This window comes from Ochotona princeps, chromosome 19, assembly GCF_030435755.1.
Source record: "Ochotona princeps isolate mOchPri1 chromosome 19, mOchPri1.hap1, whole genome shotgun sequence".
NCBI lineage: Eukaryota > Metazoa > Chordata > Mammalia > Lagomorpha > Ochotonidae > Ochotona > Ochotona princeps.
The window spans coordinates 35,368,224-35,388,288 of record NC_080850.1 but is presented as its reverse complement, the minus strand read 5'-3'; the positions used below and the strand labels follow the sequence as shown (position 1 = coordinate 35,388,288).

The following is a 20,065-nucleotide window of genomic DNA, read 5'->3' as shown; positions in this document are numbered from 1 at the left end:
TGTGGTATGCCATGGACTGCAAGGAATGCCTGCAAATAGAGAGGGGGATGGTGTGTAGCATCTGGGGATCTGAAGCCAGAGGCGGCTAGGGGATGAGGTGGGTTCATTCAGAGATGTAGGCACCGCAGTAGGTGGAGGCTTCTGTGGGGGTTGCGGGGTATGGGATATGCCTTGTAACAGTGTGTGGAGAGGAGAGGAGCTGGCCAGTGAGGCTGGCAGGCTGTCAGCACAGGCTCTGGTCCCAAATATGGATGGACACAAACACTTCTGGACCTAGCTGAACACCTATCAGGTCTTGAGCATCTTGGTTCTCCAAGTCCCCAGGCTCCAAGGACTTGTGTCCTTGAGGCCCAAAGAATAAGAAGTACTTCTTGGTTGCTCTAAACATGCTTTTCAAGAAACCATTTTCGACGACCACCTCCTCACATAGAACCCCAGGAGAGGGTGAGAATGTTCAGGGTAAACTAGTTTGGCAAACTTCCTGGAAGATCTGGGTCCCTGCATCTGATCTGATTCAACCTCAGGCTGTGGCAGAGAGCAGGCTGAGCACAAGTTGTGAACTGTGGCAGGAGTTGCAATTTTGAGGCTGAGTGTGGAGTCATTCCTCTGTATCTCCAGAGTGGGGCCCCAAGTAGCTTCACATCTGGGTCCACCAAAAAAGATACTGGCATTCCTCACCCCCACCTAGGTTATGTGACTCAGGCGCCCTCAGACAGCATGAAGCTGACACCAGCCAAAGCTACACCTTTGCTGGGAAGCAGAGGGAGACCACAGGTGACAGACTGCATGGGATGCCTTCTCGGACATATTCCAGAGCTCACCTGCAACAGCCCATGAGGCAAGCACAAGCCACTGGGGCACCAGCAAGGGACTAAGGGGACCAGCCTGAGCAGGTAGGAGAAAGGGCTGCTAACACAGCTCCTCCATCATATGCCTGGGGAGTCAGGGAGAATTGGGGGGGGCGTGTCGTGACTACATCCTTCCCATGCTTGTAAGCGTGTATGAAATTCACATGCAGTGTGGCATTGCCATCTTGGACTCTGCCTGAAAGCAGGCTGGGAAGGGAGTGGTCAGTGGAAGCTGAGAGCTGCAGGCTCCAGGGACAGGCTCCAAGAGGAGTAGGGTGTGGCAAGTCCTCCCAGGTGGCTGAACTTTTAGGAGAGTCCAGAGGAGAGGACTGGCCTGGCCGGTCTGGCCAGCATTGGGAAAGCAGGCTGGAGAAGATCCTTTGAGAAACCAGGTCTCAGGCTCCATGTCACGAAATCTTCTGGGGGTCCCCCTCTCCCCACTCCCCTTACCACACTGCCCCGTTGTGGCCACTCCCTCCCATCAAGTTGCATTCTGCCTTCTTGGCCAGCTGCACTCCCTGTCTTCACATCTTTTTTCCTAGATCAAATGCGCTTAACCCCTGCCACTGTCCACCACCCTACCATGGCATCCAAATAGGATGCCTGCATCACAAGTGGTACATTAACTCCCGAAGCCACGAGTTTAGCTCCAAGTGTGTTTTCAAGGTTTATGTATGAATGTTTTCAAGGTTTAGGTAGCATGTATGAATAGCATTCCTTTCTATGGGCAAATGCTATTGCATTGTATGGATATAACTATTTGTTAACTAGTTTGTGGACATTAGGGTTGATCCACTTTTAGGATGGTGTGAGTTACTGATGCCATGAACATTCATGCACAAGTTTTTGTGTTTTGGTTCCTTTTGGATGTTTCGCTGGTAACAGAATGTCTGGGTTGCATGGAAATTCTGTGTGTAGCCGTTTGAGAAACTATCCAGTGCTGTAAGATGGTCTTTTAAAACAGCCACTCCATTTTACACTGCTACCAGCAGTGGACCAAGGTTCCAATTTCTCTGTATACTTCTCCAGCAGCTGTTATTCCTTATCTTTCTGATTGTAGCCATCTTTGCAGTATTGAGATCTCAGGTTTTAATCTGAGTTAATCTAATGGCCAATAATGTTAGCATCTTTCCATGTGACATTTTTGTGTTACCTTCTTTGGAGAAATATCCAGGTGTTTTGTCTACCCCCTTCCCACACTGGGTTAGTTGTGTTTTTATCATTGAGGTGGAAGGGTTCTTTACAGGTACGACATACCAGTCTGGAGTTGGAAAGCTGTCTTGACACTCTCTTGTGGTGCACTCTGCTGCAGAAAATGTGTATTTTGATGAAGTCTGATTTATACAATCTTTTCCTTCATTATTTGAGCTTTTTTAATTTTTAATTTTTCATGCTATAGTTTTTAGGTTCAGGAATGGCTATTTGAGCTTTTACTTTCACAGCTAAGAAACTATTGCCTAGTCGAAGTAATGAAGAATTACGTGTCTTATTTTGGATATTTTAGCTCTTATATATTTGATCCAATATGAGTTAATTTTTGCATATGATGAGATGGGATTCAGTTTCATTTTTTCATATGTGAATATGTATAGATATCTCAGAACTACTTATTGACAAGGCTTTTCTTTCCACTGTTGTCTTTATACACTTGTCAAAAATCAATTGGCCAGGGCCAGTGCATGTTGCAGCATGTTAAGCCACTGCCTGTGAGACCAGTGTCCCACATGGATGCTAGTTTGGGTCCTGGCTGCTCTGGGTCCAGTCTGGCTCCCTGCTAATGGCCTGGGTAAACAATGTAAGGGGGCTCAAATGTCTGCATCCTTGCCCCCTACATAGGAGAAGAGAAGATGCTCCTGTCTTCTAGCTGCAACGTTGGTCATCTGAATTAGTGGACGGAAAATGTCTGTGTGTAACTCAAACTTTCAAACAAATCTTAAAAAGAAAATTAGTGGGCCCAGCACGATAGCGTAATGGTTAAGGTCCTCACCGATCCCATATGGTCTCCAGTTCTAATTCCGGCAGCTCCACTTCCCAGCCAGCTCCCTGCTTGTGGCCTGGGAAAGCAGTTGAGGATGGCCCAAAGCCGTGGGACTCTGCACCCGTGTGGGAAAGCCGGAAAGAAATTCCTGGCTTCTGGCTTCAGATCGGCGCAGCACTGGCTGTTGCGGTCACTTGGGGAGTGAATCATCGGATGGAAGATCTTCCTCTCTGTCTCTCCTCCTCTCTGTATATCTGGCTTTCCAATAATAATAAATCTTAAAAAAAAAAAAAAAAGAAAATTAGTTGACTTTAAAACCTAAGAATTTGGGGCCCGGCGGCGTGGCCTAGCGGCTAAAGCCCTCGCCTTGAATGCCCCGGGATCCCATATGGGCGCCGGTTCTAATCCCGGTGGCTCCACTTCCCATCCAGCTCCCTGCTTGTGGCCTGGGAAAGCAGTGGAGGACGGCCCAATGCATTGGGACACTGCACCTGCGTGGGAGACCCGGAAGAGGTTCCAGGTTCCCGGCTTCGGATCGGCATAGCACCGGCCCGTTGCGGCTCACTTGGGGAGTGAATCATCAGATGGAAGATCTTCCTCTCTGTCTCTCCTCTCTGTATATCTGTACATCTGACTTTGTAATAAAATGAATAAATCTTTAAAAAGAAAAAAAAAAACCTAAGGATTTGTTTCTGGATTTTCAACTATCTTCAATGTGTATATCTGCTCTGTTTTTGTTTTCAAGATTTATTTATTTTTATTGACCATTTTTTAAAATAAACATAGAAAGAAGAAATGACAGAAAGATCATCCATCCACTGCTGGAGCTGAGCCCATCGGAATCCAGGAGCCAGGAGCTTCTTCTGGGTCTCCCAAAGGGGTGAAGGGTCACAAGGACTTGGGGCATTCTCCATTGCTTTCCTAGTCTATGGATGGGAACTGATGGGAAGTGGAGCAGCTGGGACATGAATTGGCGCTCATATGGGATGCTGGCACTTTACAAGATGGAAGATTAGCCAATTGATCCATCATGCCAGCCTCTGTGTGTCTGCTGTTTTGGATATTGCCATACATACTTTTTATTTTTAGATTTTTAAATTACTTGAAAGGCAGAATAGGATGCAGAGAGAGAGAGAGAAAAAGAAAATGTCTTCACTTCCTAAATGACTCAGTTGCCAGAGCTAGGCCAGGCTGGCACCAAGGGCCAGGAACTTCTTTTGGGTCTCCCAATCCCACTTGGGAGATAGGGATCCAAGTACTAGGGCTATCTCCTGCTGCTTTCCTAGGTATATTAGCAGGGAGCTGGATCAGAAGTGGAGCAGCCAGGACTTCCCAGTTAGAGATACTGAGGTTACAACTAGCAGCTTAACCCACTGGGTTTACTGCAGTTTGCCAGTAAACCTTGTGAGAGGTACCTGCCTCCCAGTTTTTTTCTTCCAGACTGTTTTAGCACTCCTAATTGCTTTGCATTTCCATATGAATTTTAGGGTCAGCTTATCAATTTCTGCAGAAGGCAACTGGTATTTAATGAAAATTATATTGAATGTGTAGTCCAACTGAGGGAGTTTTGCCATCTCAGCATTAAAGCTTCTGATCCATGAACATGGGATGTCTTTCTGCTGACTAAATTTATTCCTAAGTATTTTATTATTATTTTTTAAGATTTATTTTTATTGCAAAATCAGATATACAGAGAGGAGGAGAGACAGAGAGGAAGACCTTCTGTCCAGTGATTCACTCCCCAAGCGACCACAACAGTTGGAGCTGAGCCAATCCAAAGCCAGAAGCTCAGAGTCTCTTCCAGGTCTCCCATGCAGGTGAAGGGTCCTAAGACTTTCCTCAATTGCCCTCCTAGGCCACAAGCAGATAGCTGGATGAGAAGTGGGACCCCCAGGGTGAGATAAGAACCAGTGCCCATATAGGATCCTAGCATATACAAGGTAAGGACTTTAGCTGCTAGGCTACCACACCAGGCCCTAGTATTTTATTATTTTTTAATTGTTTTCTTAGCACATTAAAAATTTTTTTTGCTAATATATAGAAACACACAGGGTTTTTTTGTATAGTCATCTTGTATAATGTGACCTTACTGAACTTCTTTTTAAAGATTTAGTTTATTATTTTTATTGGAAAGGCAATATATAGAGAAAGGCAGATAAAAAGAGAAAGAGAGACAGAAAGGAAGATCTTCCATCTGCTGGTTCACTCCCCAAGTGGCTCCAATGACCAGAGCTGAGCTGATCCAAAGCCAGGAGCCAGGAGCTTCTTCTGGGTCTCCCAAACAGGTGCAGTGTCCCAAGGCTTTGGGCCATCCTCAACTGCTTTCCCAGGCCACAAGCAGGGAGCTGGCTGGGAAGTGGGGCAGCTAGAATATGAATCAATGCCCATAGGGGATCTCAGTGCATGTGAAGCAAGAAATTAGTGAGAATTTAGGCACGAGGCCATTGCACTGATCCCTGAACTTTTTAAAAAAATTGTTTTAGGGCCCGGCGGCATGGCCTAGCGGCTAAAGTCCTTGCCTTGAACGCCCCGGGATCCCATATGGGCGCTGGTTCTAATCCCGGCAGCTCCACTTCCCATCCAGCTCCCTGCTTGTGGCCTGGGAAAGCAATTGAGGACGGCCCAATGCATTGGGACCCTGCACCCGCGTGGAGACCCGGAAGAGGTTCCTGGTTCCTGGCATCGGATTGGCGCGCATCGGCCTGTTGTGGCTCACTTGGGGAGTGAATCATAAAAAAATAAAATAAATAAATAAATCTTAAAAAAAATAAAATAAAAATAAATAGATAAATAAAAATAAATAAATAAATAAATCTTTAAAAAAATAGAAAAAATTGTTTTAGGGCCTAGTGCGGTATCCTAGTGGCTAAAGTCCTCAACTTACATGAGCTGGGATCCCATATGGGCACCAGTTTTAATTCCAGAGGCATTACTTCCCATCCATCTCCCTGCTTGTGGCCTGGGAAAGCAGTCGAAAATGGCCCAAACGCTGGGACCCTGCAACCATGTGGGAGACCTGGTAGGAGCTCCTGACTTAGGATTGGCTCAGCTCTGGCTATTATAGTCACCTGGGGAGTGAATCATCGGATGGAAGATCTTCCTTTCTGTCCTCCTTTCTGTATGTCTGACTTTCTAATAAAAATAAACAAATCTTTAAAAAAGGAATATTCCTAATAGATAAACCATAGAGAAATAATGCAGAGTGAGGAGTTACCAAGGGCTGGAGGAGGGTGTGGGGATTGTGGTGAAAGGGAAGACAGTGACTTATGGGCAACAGTGCTTCCTTTTGCAATGATAATGAGATTTTGGAACTAGATAGAGGTACTGGAAGCACACCTTTGTTAATAGACTGAATGCCACAACATTATTCACTTTAAAGTTCGTGTTTACTTTTTACTACTTATTTTACTTATTTGAGAGACAGGAAATGAAGAGAGAAACATCTCTAATACATGGATTCACTACCCAGATCCTGGCAACAGGCAGGGCTGGACCAGGTTGAAGGAGGGGCACAGAATTCAACCCAAGTCTCCCATGTAGCTGACAGAGACTCAAGTCCCTGAGCCGTCACTATGCCTCTTATGGTGTACATTAACAGGAAGGAGGAAGGGAGAGCAGACCCCAGACACAGTGTGGAAGTCCCCCCATGGCATCAGGATGTGGCATAGGCACCACTCTGTCCTATGCCCGCCCCTGAAGAAAGTGTTTAGAGGTCATAGGCTATCGCAAAAAAATTCATCTGCATACCAGCATCTGTTACAAATGTGGGTGCAGACATCCTCAGCAAAATGCTAGAAAGCCAAATTAATTTTATGTCATGTGAGTTTCACCTCAATAAAAATTTATACTTGTAAGCATCACTATGTAATTTAAAACCCTTTAAAAGTGTGATTTCAGAATATTTTATTAGATTTTTAAGCTTCATATGTACGTATTTGTTCATGATAAAGTGAAATAACAGTTGAGGTTTATGTGCAAATCTCAGAACCCTATAATGATTTTTCAATAGCTGCAGAATATTTCATTAGAGATTAGATTTATTATATATCTAACTTCTCTAAAATTTTTATTATGTATTAAGTTTAGTGATTATTTTTATGATTATTTCTTAGCTGTAAGTTAATTCCTGAGGCTCATTTCTTTACATTGAGTCCTTAAAGTGAGTGAGCAAGTCAGGGAGGACTTATCTTTTTTCTTTAAAGATTTATCTATTTTTATTGGAAAGGGAGATGTACAGAGAGAAGAAGATACAGAGAGAAAGATCTTCTGTCCCTTGGTTCACTGCCCAAGTGGCCAAAATGGCCAGAACTGATCTAATCTGAAGCCAGGAGCCAAGAGCCTCTTTTGGGTCTCCCATGTGGGTATAGGGTCCCAAGGCTTTGTGCTGTCCTTGACTGCTTTCCCAGGCCACAGGCAGGGAGCTGAAGGGGAAATGAAGTAGCCAGGATTAGAACTGGTTCCCATGTGGGATCCTGGTGAGTACAATGAGAGTACTTTAGCCACTAGGCTACTGTGCCAGGCCTAAGGACTTACCTTTTTAAAAAGAATTTTGCATATCTGTTTTATTTAAGAGATACAGAAAAGAGACCTCTCATCTGCTAGTTCATTTGTGTACCATAATGCACAAATTGGGCATTATTAAAGTAAATACTTCTGCTCATCAAACTATTATTACAAAAAATGTTATAAAGGGGCTGACACTGTGATAACTGGTAAAGCAGCCTCCTGTGGCACCAGCATCCCATAAGGGCACCAGTTTTCATCCTGGCTGTTTCACCTCTGATCCAACTCCCTGCTAATGGTCTGGAGAAAGTGGAAGGGTTTGGCTCAATTACTTGAACGCCTAGCACTCTATAGGGGAACTAGAAGCAGCTCCTATCTCCTGGCTTCATGCTGGCCTGAAGCCATTTGGGGAGTGAACTCGAAAATGGAGTATCTCTCTGTCTCTGTTGCTCTGCAACTCTTTCGAATAAATAAACCTTAAAAATATATCTAGATCAATAGGAAATATGTACAAAGCATGTAATTAGGAAATTACGTGTATGCAGAATAGAAAACTCAATTCATAAGAAAAAGAACTAACAATGGATATAGGTGTGTGTGTGTATATATATATACATATATACACAAATTTATGTAATTTACATGGCACTTATATATCTTTGCTGCACACACATGCGGGTGTAGCTAATGTAGTATGTAAAGTTTTTTTTTTTTTACTTTTTTTTATTAATTATTATGCATTATGTGACAGTTTCATAGGCTCTGGGAATCCCTGTAGTATGTAAAGTTTTGATGTATATATTTTAAAAGAATTATTGTAACAATGCAATAAATATTCATCTAGAAAGTTATGCTTAAATAAGTACAGGAATTAAATAATAAATATAACAAAATGAATCAATGAAATAAAAACCAAACATACAATTTTTTTCAAGTACTAAACTTTGACTTTCAAAAAGATTAACTAAATTGATAAAACTCTGGTGAGACTGAGACAGAAAACGAGAATGAACAAATAATTTCTATTAGGAATGAAAAAAGGATCATTTTCAAGAACTTTCTATATGCACTTATAAGATACTAAAGTATAATGAATAACTTAATTCCTATACATGTAAAAAAGTTCATAGGAAATGGAAGATTCCTAGGAATTATAATTTACCAGGTGACTCATGAAGAAATGGAAAACTAGAATAGTCCTACAGTGACAGAAAAGATATAAGCAATAATATAATATTTCTCAGAAAGAAAACTTCAAACCCCAATAGACTTACTTGTGAGCTACATTGAATATTCAAGGAAAAAAAGGAATTCCATTCACATAGCTACAATTTCATTCACATACAAAGTCTTGTGGAAGTTTAAAAGTCTGTAAGCATGTGACTTAGCAAGAGTGTGGAGTTCAAGTCCCAGCTTTGTTCCTGAATCCAGCTTCCTGTTCAGTCGCATCCCGGGAGACGGCTGGTGATGGCTTGGGAAGTGGGGTCCCTGCTACCCTTGTATGACTGAGTCCCTGATTCTCCACTTCAGTGAGCTTTTAGAGAGTGAGCTGGTGAATGGAGGATCTGTCTTTGCTTTTCAAATAACTAAAAACAATTTAAAAATCAATTAATTTAAAAGAACATTTTGGGGCCCTGCGCGGTGGCCTAGTGGCTAAAGTCTTCACCTTGAACACGGCAGGATCCCTTATGGGCGCTGGTTCTAATCTCAGCAGCTCCACTTCCCATCCACCTCCCTGCTTGTGGCCTGGGAAAGCAGTCAAGGACAGCCCAAAGCCTTGGGACCCTGCACCCACATGGAAGACCTGAAGGAAGCTCCTGGCTTCTGGCTTTGGATGGGTGCAGCATCGGTCACTGCGGTCACTTGGGGAGTGAATCATCGGACGGAAGATCTCCTTCTCTCTGTCTCTCCTTCTCTCTATATATCTGCCTTTCCAATAAAAATAAAATAAATCTTTAAAAAAAACCATAACGGAACATTTTGGAAGTTGCTAAAGAACTGAAATTATCTTCTTCAACTCATTGTATGAAGGCATATCACTGTGACCCCCTAAATATGATAAGTTTGATAAAGGAAAACAAAAGGCAAATTTCATTTATGAACATAGTGAAAATATCAAAATCCTAAATAATTATGCAGAATTTAGCAGTACATACCTCTGACCACCAAGCTGTACTTAATTCTATGTTGCAAAGTTTAGTTAACATTCAAAAACCCATCAGTGTCACTTATCACATTAGTGTGTAAAAGGAGTAAACCCATGGTTATCTCGATGGATCCAAAAAAAGCATTGGATATAATTCAGTGCTGATTGAATTAAGTACATAGGTAGTGTTTCTTAAAAAAAAAAATTTCTGCCAACTAGAAATGGAAAGAAACTTCCTTAATCTTATAAAGGCTGTCTTTTAAAAATAAGTAAAGCAAACATCATACTTAGTGGTGAAACACTGTAAGTTTTCCTTTGAATTTTGAACAAAACAAAGATATCCATTACTACCACTTTTATCTGACATTATGCTGGAGGTTCTGGCCAGCACAGTGAACAAAGAAAAAGAAAGAAACGGAGTGAGGATTGAAAAGGAAAGAAATAAATCTGTCATGATTTACAGATGTTAAAACTGTATTTAAATGATTTTTTTCACTCTACAGATAGTAGAATGAATCTATAATTCAACTAGTTTCCTGTATTAAAAAAACTACAAAAATCCTGTATCTTAAAGCAACAAAGAGAAAATTACATTTTAAAAGCCTAGATTTAGGCACAGTAGTCTATTGGCTAAAGTTCTCACCTCATATGTGCTGGGATCCTATAAGGGTGTCCTGGCTGCTCCACTTCCCTTCAAGCACCCTACTTGTGGGCTAGGAAGCAATAGAGGACAACCAAAAGCTTTGGGACCCTGCACCCGCGTGGGAGACCCAGAGAAGGCTACTGACTCCTGGCTTTCAATTGGCTCAGCTCCAGCAGTTGCGGCCACTTGGAGATTGAACCAATGGGTGGAAGATCTTTGTCTCTCATTCTCTCTATAAGTCTGAATTTCCAATAAAAATAAAATACATCTTCAATAAAAAAGATTATTTAAAATAAAAAGCTAGTATTTAGGAGCAGGCCTAATTTATTAATTAGCCATACAGTTCTTCATTGGAGGGCATGGGTTCCATACACACTTCTGGTTCCTGTCTCCAAATGTTTGCTAATGCAGATCCTGGGAGGTATGGTGATATTTCAAATAATGCACACCCACATGAGAGACCTGGGTTGTCTTCCTAGTTCCTGGCTTAGTCTGACCCAGCTCCAGGTATCACAGATATTTTAGGGGAAGCAAATGAGTGGATCAGAGCAGAAGGAAGGGGTCAGGTTTGTGCTGCAGTGTGAGTTAAGCATCAGAATGCCAGCGCTGGCTAATTGGCTTCAGATCTAGCTTCCTGCTCACACACCCTTCAAGGCATCAGTAGATGGCTCAAGTAGCGGGGCCACCCACATGGAGATCTGAGTTGAATTCCCAGCTCCTAACTTCAGCATCACCCAACCTTGGCTGTTGTGAGTATACGGGGAAATGACCCAGTGAATGGAAGATCTATCACCCTCTCTGTTTGCATTTCAAATAAAATGGAAATAAATAGATATGATACCATTTAAAAAAAAAAAGTAAGGAACAGCTGTGTTTGCCAGGTCACCCAATGAGATCACCACTTGCTGCTCCTCCTGACAGTCACTTACAGATCCCTGAGTCACTTCCCTCATTCCTTGAAGATGTTGGCTCCTGGCCCAGGGTCCCATTCTGCAACCCTAGCCCTCACTGCATGCAGTTCCCCTCACCGCTGTTCATGTGGAGGAACAATCCTCTCATCGCCTGAGCTTCCCCTCTGAGATCTTGGCTTCAGCCAGACCTCAGCCTCAATCCCAGAGCCAGACCTTAAACCAGCCTTTTTCTGCCAATGCAATCCATCATCTCAATTCCATGTGTCCCACTCTGACAAACACTGCCTTTCTCTCCAACTCCCTCACAGTCCTCCCTGGAGCCTGGGGACCCAAGCCAGTCTCTATCATCCCTCACCTTGGGATGCTGCTTCTTCAGCTTGGAGTCCATGATTCAGTGTTAGACTCAGTCCTTGGCTCCATTGTAGCCACCCTGCCAAACCACGGCTCTGGCAAAATCAGCCATGCAACTGCCCTCCCCCTTCCCCACCCCCAAACTGACCAGCACTACAGAAAAACCCACTCTGGGGCTGCCCAATCTTACCTTCAGTTAGTGAACACCACCCTCCCTAAGTGAGACCTTGAGGCTGCCCGTCGCCTGCCCAACAATCCTACTACCTCCGGGAGTCTGTTCACATCCCCTCTCCTAGACGGCTGCTTCACGCCTCCTCCTCCACTTCACTCTCAGCTGACAACCTCTTCCGATTCTGCTAAGAAAATAGAAGCCCTGGGAACAGAAGTTGCAGGGCTCCCCGCCCCTCCCCCGCCCACCTGCATCTGTGCTCATCCACTCTGCCTTGCCTCCCACCAGTCCCCGCCAGCCGACTCCTATTTCAGGGCACCCCCACTTCTGTGCACCAGATGCATCCCCACCTGCCCACTCAAGGGCTCCCCGCCAGCGCTCACCCCTTCTCTCCAGGAGTGACTCCATCAGCACACAAGGATGAGGCACTTTTTAAAAGAACCTGCTGTTGACCTTATAGCTCGTTCAAAGTCTCACCCTCTTTCTGGGCTCCTCGTTGTGGCACAGCTCCCAGAAGGAATACACTCTGTGCTGCCTTGTGCTCTCCTTCCTTCCTACCTACCTGGCACCCACTTCTCTTAGGCCTGAGGCCCCGCCAGTCACAGTGAAACTCTCCCTCTATTTAAATCTGGCTACCAATGCCAGTCCGGCCTTGCCTCTCCCTGGTCCCTTCCTACCTCTCTGCCTCCTCATCTCCAAGGCTCAGTCCTCAAACCTTTTCTCATCTCTGCTCTCTTAGCTACACTTGCTGGTTGGATAACTGCTTCCTCTAATGTCCTGACTTTTTCTGAAAGAGGGAGAGTGTATTTTCTTTTTTCTTTTCCCATTTTTTTATTTTTGACAATCTTTACATAGTTAATTAGGGTAAAAAGGTTCAAGGGCTACAGGAAAATGGGTAAGACTATTATTTGTTTTTTTTTAAAGATTTATTTATTTTGTTGGAAAGGCACAGAGGAGGAGAGACAGAGAGGAAGATCTTCTGTCCGATGATTCACTCCCCAAGTGGCCGCAAGGCCGGTGCTGCACCGATCCAAAGCCAGGAGCCAGGAACTTCTTTCTGAGCCTCCCACGTGGGTGCAGGGTCCAAGACTTTGGGCTGTCCTGGACTGCTTTCCCAGGCCACAAGCAGGGAGGTTGATGGGAAGTGGAATTGCTGGGATTAGAACCGGCACCCATATGGGATCCTGGCACGTTCAAGGTGAGGACCTTAACCATTACGCTATCACGCCGGGCCCAGACTACTATTTCTATATTGTTTCCATCATATATCTGAGGTAAAGGGGGATTTTAAGGGAGAAGCCCCACCCAGTCTCCAACTCACCCCAGGTCCTTGGTGTGGAGTATGCTCTAAGGGTCTTGCTCAGTTGGTTTTGATAGTTCAACAGTTATGAATTGCTGCTAATTTCGCCACTCCAAGCACCATGAGGTGAGAATGTATTTTCATCCACCAGTTTGCTCTCCAAATGCCAGCTCAGAAAGGGCCAGGCCAGACGGCAATGGGAATCTGGAAATTCAATCTGGGTCTCCCACATGAGTGGCAGGGACCCAAATACTTGAGCCATCATTTCTGCCTCCCAGGTGTACATTGCCAGAAAGTTGCAGTCAGGAGCTGGAGGTGGACAAGGAACCCAGGCAGTCCTGATGTGGTATGTGAGGTTGTTAACCAATAGGCTAACTGCCTGCCCTCAACAATCTGGCTTTAAACCTCTTTCAGGTGCTAATGACTTCCCAAATCTTTGGCCTAACCCCTTTTTTCTGAATTCTATCGCCCATGGTCCCCAGAAGTTCTCCTGTGGCTAAATCGCAGCCACTCTGTAACACTCAGCTGGTCAGTTCTCCCCATCCTCATCTGGCTCACTTTTCCATGGACACTGGAGTTTGACTGCTGACCTCAAAGATGAAAACGGAGACCTTCTCCTGCCCCCCACACAGGCCCCGGGGCGAGGGCAGTGGCTCAGTGCTTGCTGCCAGTTTGTAGGCTCAGGTGCTCACTCATTTTCCATGTTGGGCTGGTCAAGCCTTCCCAGCCAGGCTGTAGGGGACCATCCTGGCTACATTCCTGTGTATTATATGCGGATAGGGCCTGGCTCCTGCCTCCACTGTATGCTGCATGCTCGAAGTGTCTTCCTGCATGCTTCTTGACGCACCGGGACACACACTGGCTCTCCCCTCACACTCCAGCTCATGCTGATGGAGCGCAATCTGACCTGGGGAAGCCGCCTGAGCTTTCAAGGCAGGTTAGCTCTCCCTAGCTCAGAAACCGCAAATGGTAGGCCAGGAGTGTGTATCGGCTGCTGCAGGAGGTGTCTGTCCCCCAAGATGCCTCCTGGGTGGGCTTCTCAGCGGCAGATGGGAATATGGAACCAACTCCCCCTCCCCACACCACTCAGAGCTGCAATTTTGCAAACCAAGAATTAAAGTTGGGATACTCAGCGTCCTGTGGTCTTCGAAAGGGGGAGGACCCTGAGCAGGCTCCAGTGCTCTGGGATGCCAGGCTTACTGGCAGGAGGTAACTGGGTAAATAAGCAGTCTTGGGGACGATACAAATCTGCTTTCTCCTCTTCATGGTGTTTGGCTAAGCCCAAATTGAATTATTAATATGTGTGCCCATGTCACTTTTCCAGACTTTTTCCTGACTCGCACACTATCAATTTCAACATGTAATTTGCAATGAAATTTGACTGATCAGCAATACTGTAATTAGTTGCAAATGTCTGTGCTTGTGTTTGTTTGGTGTAGGGGTTTTTTCATTAAAGTGATGGAGGCCAATAAAGACCATGACTTTGCCCTGGGATATGGCACCAGGAACATCCATGACATGAGACAGGGACAGGACAGCTGAAAAAGGTTGTGAGAACCTAAAGCTGTGCAGTCTAGGAGTTGCATTTTTGATTCAACACTTTCACACTGACCAAGAGCATTCTGGGTTGAAAAAGGGGTCATCCTTGGTAACCTCTTCTTAAAATCCATACCTCCAGTGATAGGAGTTTCCTATCTGGTCTGGTAGTTCTGCTTAGGAGAAAGTTCTTGCTGGTAGCCCAAAGAAGCAAAAGCACAAGAATCGTCACTCTGAGTACAGAGGCTGGCCAAGCTGGCAGAGCTAGAGGGCGTGGGCAGCACCAGCCTTTTTGACTCCACATCTAGTGCTCATGGTGACAGTGATATCAGCAAGGCCCTAAGCCAGTTCTGTCATGGGACTGGGGCCTTGCTCCCGACTCAGCAGCCTCCGGAGCTTGAGCTTGGAGCCCGTGCTTCATTATCAGAGCCTGGTTCAGGTGCCCTTGCCTGGCCACTGGGAGGCTGGGAAAGCCAGCCTGTGCTGCCTTGAGCTTCCAGGATGGGCAGTGATCTCTGCCTCGGTGGGGAGGAAGGGCGAGCAAGACCAGGCAGCCCAAAGAAAAAACAAAGAATCCAATAAAGTGTAGGCATGAAAGAGGCCAGAAAAGGTACCAGGTACTACACATTTGCCCAAGATGTATAGTTATCCAGTTTGTAAATACCCCTGCATACATGGAGAGGAGAAAGTTATAGGCCATGCCCTGGAAGACCCACAGCACACTTGAGCATAGGAGGCCTGGCGATTGTCAACACCTGGCCTGAGGAATCCTGCCCAGCGTGCTGCTCTATGTTGACACCTGCTATAACATCCCTGCTTAGCATTCCTTTCTACTATTGCAGCCCAACTTTTCACAGAGAAACAATTCTTATAATTTTGAGCTCAGAGTCAGTGGGTGCTATTCATTTCCTGGCATGTGAGCCACAAGTGAGTAAGTCCAGTCACTCAGGGTTGTGTAGTGATTGGTTAGGGCTGGACAGGGCCCAAGGCAAACCAGAACATCCATTCAGAGCTGGGATAGGGTATCTGCATGGTCAGAGAAGAATGTACTCCTTTCACCTGGACTTGAGATGCAACAGTCCATTAGCAGTTTCCCTGCTACCACGGAACCCAAGAACAGGGCCAAATCTGAAGGAAGCAGAAGTGAAGAATGACCTGGTAACCAAGCATATACCTGAGACCCTGGATCAGGCTGGGCCTGAAACCTCTGAATACTTTATTACATAAACCAACCAACCAAATGAATAGTTTCTTTTTACTTAAGCTAGGTTGAGCCAGTTTTTTTTTTTATGTGTGTTTTTTAATGGTTTATATTACTTTATTTTTAGAAATTTGTTTGTTCTCATTGGAAATGCAGATTTACATAGAAAAGGAGAGATAGAAAGATTTTCCATTCATTTGTTCATTCTCTAAGTGGCCTCAGTGGTTGGAGCTTGGGGAGTGAACCAGCGAATGGAAGATCTTTCTCTCTGTTTCTCTTTTCCCTATAAATCTGACTTTCCAATAAAAAAATAAATAAAATTTTTTAAAGGAGCAGCAAAGGAGAGAAAGAATTCTTCCATCTGCTGGGTCACCTCCCAAATGCAAACAACAACAGGAGCCAGGAACTTTACTTGATTTTTGTATAGGTGGTAGCACCGTTGAGCCATCATCTGCTGCCTTCCTAGGTGTGTGTCAGAAGCAGAAGTGAGACTTGAACTCGACACTCTGACATGGGATGGGGCATTCCAGGTAAATGGCTCAACCCACTGTACCACAGTACCCAACCTAGGTGGGGTATGTATGATTTGCAGCTAGAAGAGTTCTAGTTGATTTTCTCTCACACGTCTCACCAAAACACCAGCCAACTCCTTGGGTTGTCCACAAGAAATACAGCAGAGGGCTTTCTCTGTAGCACACCGGATCTTCACATTCTCATAACAAGGCAAATCCTCTAGAATCAACCCATTTTGCCCATGGGAATACAAGGCACCAGCTGGTCAACAATGACTCTTTCCCATCTCAGGAGGAAGCCTACAGGAGTCCCTCTGGAAAGGTATACCCTGAAGCAGCCTGACTAGTGGGTAAGGCAATGACTGGTATAGGCTGTTTGACCAAGTACACTTATTTTCCATGTAGGGCAGAAGAAATTACCCTAGGTCTGTTATGAAATCCTTCCTGGTACAAGGGTGCTCCTCAGAGTCAGGGCTTTTCCTTTTTGTAACTTCAAGATTTGTTTATTTGGAAGGGGGAGCTACAGAGAGAAAGAAGTAGAGACAGAAAGAGAGAGAGGTCTTTCATCTACTAATTCAATTCCCAAATGGCCACAATTGCCATAGCTGGGCTGGTCCAAAGCCAGGAGCCAGGAGCTTCTTCCAAGACTCCCACATAGGTATGGAAGCCCAAGGACTTGAGCTGTCTTCTTTCCTAAGCACACTAGCAGGGAGTTGGATGGGAAATGGAGCAGCCCAGATTTGAACTGGAATCTATATGGGATTCTGGCACTGTAGGTGATGGCTTTATCCATTATGCCACAACACTATACCCTACCCCACCCACCCTGTCCATTCTTGGTCCAGGTCTCTGCAAAGGTAGTCCCCAGAGAGCCCAGTCCCTCCTTACAATGAGATGGAGAACAAGTGACCGTGGGTTGACTTCCACTGTTCCCTCCAGTGAGTTCACTGTGGCTTTTGTCCTTAATGGCCACTCAGACTGATGGAAACACTACCCAAAACTTATGGAAGCCACCCTCTTTCCATGGATAACACAGAGATTATTTCAGTGATGCACTCAGCTGTGTCCTTCTAGGGGAAAGGGTTAAGAGGCCTTTGAGAAACCTGCTTGAAGATGTTGACAATGGCAAGGAAATCAGGGTGCTCAAGCTGGAAGCAACTCAAAGTGAGCTAATGGGGACCAAGCTCTGGGAGCAGCCTGCCAGCCCCCCAGTGATTCTGGATCAAGTCATTGGGAATGGTCTTAGCACAGGTAGAGATCTGTTGAAGCCCAGAGAAATCCTGCCATGTTGAGAGCATCACTTGACTATGTTGGAGTACCAGGCCCTATACAAACCCAGAGCCAGGAAATATGGGCTTCCTGGGATTGCCCTAGTTCCAAACTTTTCATCCAGCTTTCAGAGCCCATGTTGTGATGTGGGGTCTGGTGTGTAGGGCCCACTGATAACTGAACAGAAATCCTGCTGCTTCTGGGACTAAGGACTTGGCAGCATGTGTGCCCTTCCCCCAATTCCCCAGCCAGGCTGACTCTGCGGAGCTGGGCCACAGTTTGAGGAGGGAAGCCACAGAGGCTGCCTGGGCAGTGCTTCCGAACCACAGTTGGAGCTGGCCAGGCAAATGTTTGCAGCCTGAGAGATGGGTGGCAACATGGCCTTTCCCCAGTAGGGCCTGGTTTGGGTTGCCCAAATGAGGGTTACAAGGCTATAACTGTGGGAGTTGTACACTACACTTTGTGTGTACAGAATTTGGAAACATCACCTGAAATATCAGCCTGTGCTTCTGAAAAAACTGACCCAAGTAAAGTCATTTGAAAACTTCAGCAGCAACCTCCAAAGCAACCCGTAACCTCACAGGTCCTCTCCTAAATGGGTGAGTCTACTTTAAAAAACTCATGGAGGGCCTGGCGTGGTGGCCTAGTGGCTAAGGTCCTTGCTTTGCATGCGCCAGGATCCCATATGGGTGCTGATTCTAATCCTGGCAGCCCTACTTCCCATCCAGCTCCCTACTTGTGGCCCGGAAAAGCAGTCAAAGATGGCCCAAACCCTGGAACCCTGCATCCACGTGGGAGACCTAGAAGAGGCTCTGGGCTCCTGGCTTTGGATTGGCTCAGCTCCAGCCATTGTGGCCACTGGGGGAGCGAATCATTCGATGGCAGATTTTCCTCTGTCTCTCCTCTTCTCTGTATATCTGACTTTACAATAAAAATAAATAAATCTTTAAAAAAATCATGGAGAAATTAACACAGTAGAGCAAATTAAAAGTACAATGGAGAGACTCCAAAATAGAATGAAACAAGCAGAAGAAAGAATCTCAGAATTGGAAGGTATTTCCTGTCATCGGGGGAAGCAAACAAAAAACTGGAAGCAGAGCTAGATCAGGCCAAACAAAGTATTCAAGAATTGAAAGACACTACTAAGATGCCAAATATAAGAGTTATGGGAGTCCCAGAAGGTGCAGAAAGAGAAGCTGAGTTTGCAAATGTATTTAATGAAATAATAAAGGAAAATTTCCCTAATCTGGAGAAAGAATTGGGAAACAAGATCCAGGAGGGGCACAGAACTCCCAACAGGCTTGACCAAAAGCTATCTTCACCAAGACACATGATCTTCAGGTTCTCTTCAATTGAACATAAGGAAAAGATCCTTAAATGTGCACGTGAAAAAAAATCAATTGACATATAAAGGAATGCCAGTTAAACTCACAAGAAATCTCTCACAGGAAACTCTACAGGCAAGAAGAGAATGGAGTGACATATTCCAGATTCTAAAAGAATCTGTCTGCCTAGGATAACATATCCAGCAAAGCTTTCTTTTGTTTTTGAAAATGAAATAAAATTCTTCCACAGTAAAGAAAAGTTAAAAGAATTTTCCTCTTCCAAACCTGCCCTACAAATGATACTTAAAGATGTTCTCTTGACAGAGAAGAGGAGTAGCACCAAAGAAAACCAAAGGCAAATGGGAAGAACATCCCAGTAAAATGACAACAGAAGACTAAACCAATGAACAACCCATTCCTGAAATGACAGGACCAAAGTACCATCCATACATTTTAATCCTGAATGTAAATGGCTTAAGCTCAATCAAACGTCCTAGATTAATAGACTGGATTAAAAAAACCCCATCTATTTATTGTCTAGAAGAGACACACTTCACCAACAAAAATCAGTGGAAACTATATCTCATGGGATTTGATGTTTTCTGTTAGTTTCATCTCTTCAAAACACTTTCTTCTGATTAAATCATTCAGTGACTCCTAGATCATACAATAGCATCATTTTCTGCAAGAATGTTTTAAGATTTATTTATTTTTATTACAAAGTCAGATATACACAGAGGAGGAGATATAGAGAGGAAGATCTTCCATCCAATGATTCACTCCCCAAGTGACTGCAACGGCCAGTGCTGAGCCGATCCGAAGCTGGGAACCAGGAACCTCTTCCAGGTCTCCCAAGCGGGTGCAGGGTCCCAAAGTGAAACAGCCAGCACACGAACCGGTGCTCATATGGGATCCTGGAACTTGTGAAATGAGGATTTAGCCATTGAGCAACTGTGACAGGCCCAACTCTGCCTTTCAATTAAAGTAAATAAGCATTTTTTAAAAAATTCATGGAGAATGCCTGCCTATTGGAAAATCTACATGTGTATTTCCAAATATTTTGCACAAAATAAACTTATTTTTTAAAAAAAAAAATTATTTTTGGGCCCAGCGGCGTAGCCTAGTGGCTAAAGTTCTCACCTTGAACACACCGGGATCCTATATGGTTGCTGGTTCTCATCCCGGCAGCTCTACTTCCCATCCAGCTCCCTGCTTGTGGTCTGGGAAAGCAGTTGAGGACAGCCCAAGGCCTTGGGACCCTGCACCCTTGTGGGAGACCTGGAGGAAGTTCCTGGCTCCTGGCTTCGGATCAGCACAGCACCGGCCGTTGCGTTCACTTGGGGAGTGAATCATCGGACAGAAGATCTTCCTCT

At 44.9% G+C, this 20,065-nt stretch overlaps 1 protein-coding gene across 1 annotated transcript in view; it reads left to right on the top strand.

Moving 5' to 3' along the window:
- Positions 1 to 641: 641 nt before the first annotated feature.
- JADE2 (jade family PHD finger 2) overlaps positions 642 to 20,065 on the top strand; it is a 77,713-nt gene continuing 58,289 nt past the window's right edge. The window contains exon 1 of the mRNA XM_058677838.1: positions 642 to 893. The gene's annotated coding sequence lies outside the window, so the exon portion shown is untranslated. The remainder of the gene's footprint in view (positions 894 to 20,065) is intronic.